General features: G+C 36.5%; 1 long non-coding RNA gene across 3 annotated transcripts in view; it reads right to left on the reverse strand.

Annotated features, from left to right (window-relative positions):
• Positions 856–9,486, reverse strand: part of LOC110405517 — a 12,353-nt gene continuing 3,722 nt past the window's right edge. Inside the window, exons 3-6 of one of the 3 annotated variants that reach the window (XR_002442931.1) lie at positions 9,340–9,404; positions 6,678–6,745; positions 5,276–5,343; positions 856–2,425 (exon numbers count right to left, since the gene is read on the reverse strand). This is a non-coding gene — a long non-coding RNA (uncharacterized LOC110405517). Of the gene's footprint in view, positions 2,426–3,148; positions 3,430–5,275; positions 5,344–6,677; positions 6,746–9,339; positions 9,405–9,486 lie in introns of those variants that run through there. The other 2 variants (XR_002442930.1, XR_002442929.1) reach the window with 2 other exon arrangements.

A 9,486-nucleotide genomic window follows, 5' to 3' on the forward strand; every position in this document is an offset into this window, starting at 1 on the left:
TTCAAGACTGGTTTTCTTTTTAGTGTGTCAGTACAGATCGAATCTTGTCAGATCTTTACAAAGAGTGTTGTTGAAGTAAAGATGTCTCTGCTAAGAAGAAAAGCCTTTGAAAAAGCAAGAAAATCAGAAAAGAGTAACAGACTCTGTGTTCTTATCCTCTGTATGTGAATTAATAGAAGTCTTCTAAAAATAAAAATGTCTCCTTCACATTTCCAGTTTACCATGGCAGATCTTAACCTAAATCTACAAGACTGACGAGAAAATTCATAGTATATGTGATGCACAGAAACCGTGAAAGCGTATCAATCCCTGTCCCCATGTCCCACAGAAGGTGTCTTTCTGTGCCCAGGGACTCACCTGGAACAAGGCAGCCTGTGCAGAAACTCTCACAAGCCCAAGAACTTCTGCTGTGCTCTATGGGGTGGCTCAGCCAGCACAGCCCTTAACTCCCCGTCTTGGAAGATGGACTGAGGACAGCAGTACAGCTACATAGTTTTCTTCCAGTTACACATATAAAAGGATCTTCTACTCTTGGACAAAGGCCTTCTAGAGCCATTTCTTCCTGTTCAGCACTTGCTCTCACTTTGAATCAAAATAGGCAGTAAGCAACAAAATGCTACCATATTGGCTTCTTCTGTACTGCTGAGAAATGTCACAGTATTAGCTCCCATTCTAACACTTCACTTTGTTTATCTACACTGAGAAGAAACAGCTCATCCTTCAGGAAATATCACACTAAGGTTAACAACAAAGGTTGAGACACGAATGAGATTGCTTTCCAGCAAGGTAATTTTGCAGCCTAACAGCATCATACAGTGTTTCTGCAAAAAATCGTAAGGACAGTTAAGTACCCAACCATTTATTTTCTCTATGTAAGTACATTTATTCATAAATACACACAATCTCTCTGTATTGTATACATACATACAGCATAGATAGATAAGCATAATACATATGTAATACACAATTTGTGCATGATGTTAATGCATAATTATATATGTTTATATATATACGCATGCAAACTGATACAAGTTCGAGAAAACCTAGATATTCAGAGAAGTACTTACCTTTTACTAGATATTTTCCAGAAACAAGCCAAGAGCAGCTGAGATAAAAAATGTTGCTACAGTCATACAAGTTCACTTTGAAATTGTAAGATAACAAATAAGAAGTAGGAATTCTATATTGCTCCTCCACAACAATATCTTTGTATCTTACATGACCTAGACTAGCTACACACCTTTAAACTTACCTCCGTAGTTTTCATTGTATATATATTTGAGGGAAAGAATCTAAATAAAAATATCCTGATACATGTTTCCATAAATGTGTTCCATAATATTACAATTGTATTTACGTATGTTACAATACATACGTTACCTTTATGTTGCTTACAAGTTGCTTACATGAATGATAGCACAATTTGCCTTTAGAAAATCATTTATTTCCACAAAAATTTACATGAAAGCCTATAGTTTTCATTATGCATTTAGGTTATAACATACTGCAGTTAATAATTTCAGTATTTGTTTTAAACCTGGTTCCCGTTTCAATCTCAGTTTCACTGAACAGTAACTTCTTAAACAGATAGAGACACAGCAGTGAAAAGCATTAGCTCTATAAACAAACTAAATGTGCCGCAAACAGGTTTGAATTCCTCTCACACCCAAGGGATTATGAAATAACACATAAAACACCTAAATCAAATGAGTGAAAATAAATAATCCAATCATGTCTTGGTTAACTTGCTAACAACGTTTACGATACAGAAGAATAATGTGTCGTACTTAAACTGGTGGATTAATGATTGACACTGTAACAGTCTAGGCTCAACTGATGGATTTACCAATGTTTTACAACCTTTATTGCTTTACTCCTCTACTGGATTGGTGAAAAAGGCAATTTAGCAAGCTTCTGAGAGCCAGAACGCAGCTCAGAAGACCTTATAAAGGAAGGATTAAATATTTCCCTTTATCTATATATATGTAAATATATATACATTAAAAACATTTATAGAAACTAGTATTTAATGAATGAAAAATATGTAACTCAGTTAACTAGCTGGTTGTTTCATACATTTATGTTTGGATTTATTACTAAGTATGCTCATGTATTTATCCAAACTAAAATACATGTAAGAAATATCTCAGCTATCAATGTAATGGTTACCAAGCACTCACTCTTCATGGAAGAAAAACAGAGATGAATATTGAAGATCCTTGTTCTCAATTAGAATTCCTTTTGAAGAGAAGTTTGCTCTTTGAAATTTCATATCTTTTCTATGAATCACAACTTTAAAGTCTCGGCTATCAGTTTCATACTCAAAGCTTTCCATATTTTTTAAAATGTTGCTTTTACTCTTGTGTTTGGAAATCTTGAAAACTGATGGTTGTTTTCTAAGGTAATACTCACAATTACTTCAGTGCTGAAAATGAGGTAAAATTGAGAGTTAAAATATTGCACTTTCAAAAGGTGTTACTGCAAATTCTAGAAGAAGTTACCTGAGATTTAGAAATAATTTTGCAGAATGAATATGATGTGACTGATGGCTATGTAATTTTGTTTCATATACAATTAATTCTAGAATGAATTATAAACATTTATTAGAAAGTCAAAGTCAAACATAAGGAAAACATGATACAAGCTAGTATCTTTAGTAACACTTTCCTGATTATTCCCCGTATTCCGATTTGATCTTGGACATTTACATAGCATTAAAGCATTAAAGACTTATAACATACAATTGTTAACATGTCTAAATATACAAAAATTTGTATCTTATATACGTACAATACATAGTAGTTCCTAAATTATTAACTGTGAAGCATGAACTATGGTCTATTCTATCTCTGTAGATAGAGTAAGAAATACACGTGGATATTGGTTACACATATATGTCAGAAACTGAAATCAGATCAAAAAGATCATACATTTTTATGATTATTGAATATATATTATGTATTGATATATTGTAATACTACCTCATATGTGCCTGGATGGTTTCAAAGTATTTTAGGACTACATTTAACCCGTCCTTGTAAAAAACATTTCTTCAGACAGAATATGAAAAATTACAGATTTAAGAGAAAAAAACATTTTACAATAACACAAAAATCAAAAACAAACATAAAAAAAGAGCTTTAGAAAGTGAACAACAAAAAAATCAGAACAATATCTGGCTATTTTCTTCCTGAAAAGCTGAAAACCTTTCTGATACTCCTGAATCCCAGTATTCCAACTCTGAAAATGTCAATCAATGTAAAGAGCGAAGATGACAACTGTAGTCTGATGCTCCTATATTTAACTATTTCTCAGAGAAAGATAATAAATGAAATAGCATTTAGTGCTGAGTTGCTGGAAGGTATTCAGTGGTTGACCGCAATTTCCATTTGCCATGTTCCCATCTGGATCCCAGCAGAAGCATTGAATCTGATAGGACGAGAGAAAGGAAGAGAACTGTAGTTTTCTCTATTTTCTCCTCAAAGTTTAAGCCACTGTACATGAAGACAGACTGCCATGAGCACAATACAGAACACCAAATATAAGGAAGCTATCTGGAGGAGTTTTGTTATGGAATGTGTGACTGCAAAGCATCGGGATACTGTCTTGGAAGGGGAAATATGAACAAATGCCCATGTTGTAAAATGTCATTTGCTATCACACTGGAAATAGTGTGCAAGAATACAGTCCACACTGTAGAAGGAGCAGGAGCTGTTGTAAGCAACGCTGCTGCTCACAGTTGATTCTAGGAATTGCAATATCTGTAATCATTTAGTGCTCTGCAAAGATGAGCTAGATGATGAGGGAGAAACAAGAGTTAGAGCCTGTGAGGGATTACTTACTTCAAATTAATATGTAGAAGTATTCATAGAGAGCAAGAAGGCTTGTTGCACAAGATTTTCAGCAGTGCATCAAATGGGAGTTAGTTGGATCACATGGGGTAAGTTAGAATAAAAAAAATAGTACACACTTCTCCTTGCGTTTGCTTTTTCCACTACTTAAATTCAACTACAGGCCCCTCCATGGTCTAGACAAAATTTACAGACTTCACTGAGATTTCTGCTTGATGGGGACTCTGTAAGCACATCTTTCACTTTAGAAACCAGCAGTAGAAAAACATACATACTTTCTCTTACAAAGAATGTCTTTTCCTTCTATGAAAGAGCTTGGACAACAAGAGACAGCACAGATATGGAGCAAGCTTAAGAAGGCAAGATTAGCAACATCATGGCATCAGTGCCTCAGTGAGACCTGATGGAATATGAAGGTGACTTTATTTGATAAGATCACTGAATCAAAACCATTTTCATGCAATCACATCATTTTCACATCCGCACTCTCACAATTACCAAGGAGACACCTGCCTATGCTGCAGATACAAAGACTGCCCAGCCTAGGTAGTCTGCCCAGAGTTTCTTTTGAATGTAGGGGAAATAAGGGATGCAAGACATTAAGACCTCCTGACACCTTCTTGTTTCTGCTTAGGCTTGCAATTCCATGCTGATTTGGGGCCTTTGCATCCTTTACATGATTGATTCTACTTATCTGGGTGTCTTTTGTCTCCTACCCTGTACTGTCTACTGTCATCCCTCAAGCACCTTTTAATGGCTTGAGTATTTTAATGTTGACATACTCTATTCCTGTTCTAGACTTCCCCATTTCTTAGGCTGGTTGTTCTTTTCAAAGCTGGGTGATCTCAGAAGCACCCAATACATGTGCCGGCATCTTGGGGGCCTGTTCTTCTACGTGCCTTCAAGACGTGTCCTGCTTATAGCCCTTCTGTCCTTTGTCCATTCTGGAACTTTCCTACACAGACAATTCTCTTTATTCTTCATTCAGACCAGTCTTGAGCTGTCCATGACAATTTTGTATGTTAACTTGCATTGTTTAAAGAATCCTTTTGAATTTTTGGTACGTATCCTCAGACATAGAAGCAGTGTAAAAAAGTCTGGTTACTAGGAGAAGACTAGCTGCAGTTACTTGTGAACTGGTGGTGGCTGTTTCACTTCCCTTTTGTAATGATTTGAATAGCTGAAACACCAACTGATGATGAATTAAAACTGATGGCTTTTTTAGCCTGTCCTGGGTTCATTGCTTCAATATTTATAGTTAAAAATAAGGGAACTATAATGTAAAACAATTTCAGGTATGTGATCCCCACCCTTTTGGCACAATAGTGACTATTCAGTAAATTACTCTTAAACCCAAATATTTGTGGAATAACATGCACAACAACTGAGAATGAATTTTAAGAACAACAAACAGTATTTCTTACTTGTCAAACTTTAAAACAGCCTCTAGATTCATTTCAGATACTGTCTACCATTCCTCTTCACCCAAAATCTGAGAAGGAGTTAAAGGAAGCTTTTAACTTAACAGCTTTGACATGGAACTCACCTTTGCTGTAATTTCATAATTTACCAAATTGGTCATGAAAAAATGTACAAGCTTAGCAAGCAGTATCTGTAGAGTTGTACAGGTTGGGTTTCACTGACAGGGCTGTTCATGAAGTATAATTTATGTATGTTGTTCAAAAATCTACATAAGAGCCAGAGGTTATCCGGCAAAGCATCTGATGAGCTTGTTTTATATTAAAAGCTGTGAGAGCAGCAACCATTAAATGCAGAAATTGTTGTGCTACCTTCTTAGAACTTACAAAGCAATGCTGTACTTCTAAATGTCCCTGTAATTTTCTTGCCCCATTTCTTTAGCATTGATCATCCATCTCTGTACTTACTCATATCAGGATTCATCTGTGGTGCACATCTATCTGACTAAACTATTAAACTACTTCTCTTTTCATATCTTGCTTACCTGTAACTCTTACTTTTTTTTTTTTTACTTTTTTTTTTTAGACTTGGCACATTCATTTTTCACAGAATGTTCCTTTAGAAATGTACCACAAAGACTATCAGATTGTGAATGCTGTGAGTATAGTTTTCAAGTCTAAACACCTCATCACCTCAGTAATGTGGTTGGTCTTTGAAGCTTTATTAGGCCTGAGACACAAAGTCTGATCACTTGCACAGCTTTTCCATTTGGCCATAGACTGTTAACACATCATTGTAACAGTTACTTTAAAAAGTTGTGTTTTATTGGGTCAAACACTTTTCAACATATTAGAAGTGAGAGAGTGAGAGTATAATTACAAGGTTAAAGGAGCTCAGCTATTTTTTACTAAATACTTTTTTCTGATGAGTTATTCAGATAATAACTTAGAGCAACATTACCTGATTCTTTTCTGAAGTACTTAAATGACATATCTAAAGAAGCATTTGAATTACAAAAGGTTGACTTGTGTTCTAGCAGAGAAAAACAAGTATTTAAAATGGAACATACCAGCTTTATAATAATCATGATTAGCACATATATTAGGATGAGTGAAAGATTAAAACTTATAAAAATGGTCTTTTAAAATTGGATAAATTTATTCTCAACACTTAATATATGCATACAAAGATGAAAATAGGCTTAATATTTAAGAAAATCTGAGAAGAAAAAGTTAGCCACAAAAAGAACCGGTAGTTATTAATTGTATATGGTGGTGTCATTAATCATAATTGCACTGGAGTTGGTGGAGTTATGCCCACTGGCACTAGGTTCTGGATCCCTACTTTTCGCTCTATTCCTCCCCATCATAAGAGCTCATCTTTCCCAACACTTCCTGTTACACGTACCTTCTCACTGTGTCCTGCACATGATGGACTGAATTCCTCAGACATCAGCAACTGAACAGTTCTTGCTCCTGTAAGGAAGAGGAGATAGGATCAAGACAAAAAAGGGTGCACCTCCTTTGTACTCCACAATGTTTTCAAGCATTCATGTTTTTCACTGCCTTCATTTTCATGAATAGACAGTCTTATTGTTCTGTGTAAATCAGTAACATTAAAGGATATCTACTGCATGTCATTAACACAATAACCATTCCAGATCAAAAGTGAGATGAAAGATTCTGTACGAAACTCTACTGTGGTAGGAAACCAACAGCACTAATAAAGAAAAAATGAAAGTACAAGATGCTTTCTCTACCACGAGTATCTCACGCAATGCTTTTTGTTGGGTCAAAGTTTCAGTATTCTTTTTGTTTGTGAAAAGTAGCAGACTACAAACCTGTCAGTTTTCTCAAATACTAGGTGCCTTTCATTACTGGACTTCCTTTTTGAAAGATGTCTCACAAATACCCATCTGTGTTTCCCATACTGATAAAACATACACAAGCAATACTGCAACACTGCAGGATGTAGGACCAAAGAATCTTTAAATCTCTTGCTTAACCAACAAGCAGAATTGTCTTTTTGTCTTGCAAATATAAATCAAGCTTCACTTGCCAAACAAGATGATATGTGAAAATATACCTGTCAGTGTACCTCCTCCAGTGTTATACTGGGGGAGACAGCACACAGGCTATAAGGGGCATTTAAAATGTCTACGCTACATAATACCTAAAGAAACTTAAAAATTCTAAATGTCTAAAGTCTTTTTTCCCCTATGAGTGGCAGTGGGGAAAGCAGTTAAGTCTCAGTTCTGCATGCTGTAGTTTCGCCGCGAGGATATCAGGGTCTATAGTTAATGCTTCTGGAATGAAAATAAACAATGACGTGGATATGACTAACTGAACCTACAACCATTTACAGAGTATAAATACTTGGTGAAAAACATGGATCTTAAAATGATGACCTGGGAGCATGAGCTGGGTGACACATAATGATGGGGATGCCTGCTGCGTACCTCAAGGAGAACCAATGCTGGGTGAGAACAGCCAGTAACTTACCAAATTGCATGTCAGTTGCTATGTAATACTATGTGTCATCATCACTATGGTTGTTACATGCCTTGTTAACAGTATGTCAGTGGTTTACAGGAATGGAATGGTCCTTCTCTTCTGAGAACCAGGTACATTCACTACATGATGTTATAATGTGGAATACCAATAACCGAAAATCATAAAACCATGACACAGTAATACAATAAGAACCACTCAGGTTAAAGAACAACAACATCACGTGAAACTGGGACTAGCTCCAGCATGCAGTAACCCAATACTGGGAGCTGTCCCTCCTGTAATGAAAGGCTGTTAGGACAGATTGAGCTCAACATCACAAACTAAATGAACTTCAAGGACAACTTACAAAGACAGACCAAAGACAACAGGAATGATATGCATGTAGATACAAAAGTAGTAAGATGGCAATAATTATTTAGGATGTATAGAAAATTACGGGGCCTGAGAATGATGTGAGTGGTATGGAACAAGGGGTAGAGAATGGCTTAGTTGGACCTGGACCAGACTTGTTTTTTTTAGTGACAGGTACTATGTTATGTTTTGATTTTAGGAGAAAACCAATGTTGATTACACAGTGATGTTTCTACTTGCTGCTGAGTAGTTCTGTACAAAGTCAAGAATGTTTGAGTTGCTCAGTTTCTCCTAAGGCCCAGCACAAGGAACTGTCCTAAACAGGCCTGACAGAACTTGATTACATAGCATATAAGAACACACAGAAAGAAAGACTGAAAAAAGAGTAGTTCATTAGGCAGGCTGCCACTGCTTGGGTACCAGCAATTACACGCACATTACTTGCTATACATATCTACTTGTTCTAACTACTACCCTTTTATTTCCCACTTCCCTTCCTCTATTTTGGAAAAGAGTTAAATTTATCCAAAACAATGAATTATACTTGGATTGTTTTCCCCCCCTCATCCCATGAAGTAAGCAACTACTGCTTGGTACTTACCTACCTGCACAGTTAAAGGACAAAAATACTCAGAGACAAAAACACAACAAAAACTGGTAACAGACACATGAACCCAGAAAGTCTAAGAGAATCAAGAACATAAAAGGAACAATGAAAAAAGTCAGAAGCAGATATAACCCACGTTCCAGTTGTGGGGCATCAGGAACCTGGACTCATCCATGACCAGTCCTGCCTTCGGCTCTTAAAGCCAAGGAAAGATCCAGCACCAAACAAACATAACAGCAAAAACCCAAAGAAAGCAGAATTGAGAACAGCCATCCCAAAACCAAAGGATATCTAGGAGTACTGACAAAGCTTGCTTTACACAAGACAGTTAGTGAGAAAAAAAAAAGCAGTCCAAGAACGGTGTATGGGAAGCATAACACTCAATGGGAAACCAACAAACTAAATGCAATAATGACAAAAAAAAGGATAAACGGACAGAAACAGTAATACCACCAACAACCCAGAGTAAAAAAAATTTAATTAATAACAAGGAAGGTAGAAGGTGGCAGTAAAGCATTAAGCCTCAAAACCAACACAAAACTACGATGAAATGCCATACAGCAGCAGCTAAAATAAAGATAAAGTCAGTTCTTGACACCATTTCCATGCTCCCTCTTGTCTCGCAGTTCCACGCGCCGCTCCCTCGACCTTCTGCAGCAGCTCCTGAAAATGAAAGAGGTCACCGTCACACCTGAGCAGCACCGACCCCTCCACCTGCAGCAAACCGGGAACCCCACAACCCGAC

Source organism: Numida meleagris, chromosome 1 (assembly GCF_002078875.1).
Source record: "Numida meleagris isolate 19003 breed g44 Domestic line chromosome 1, NumMel1.0, whole genome shotgun sequence".
NCBI lineage: Eukaryota > Metazoa > Chordata > Aves > Galliformes > Numididae > Numida > Numida meleagris.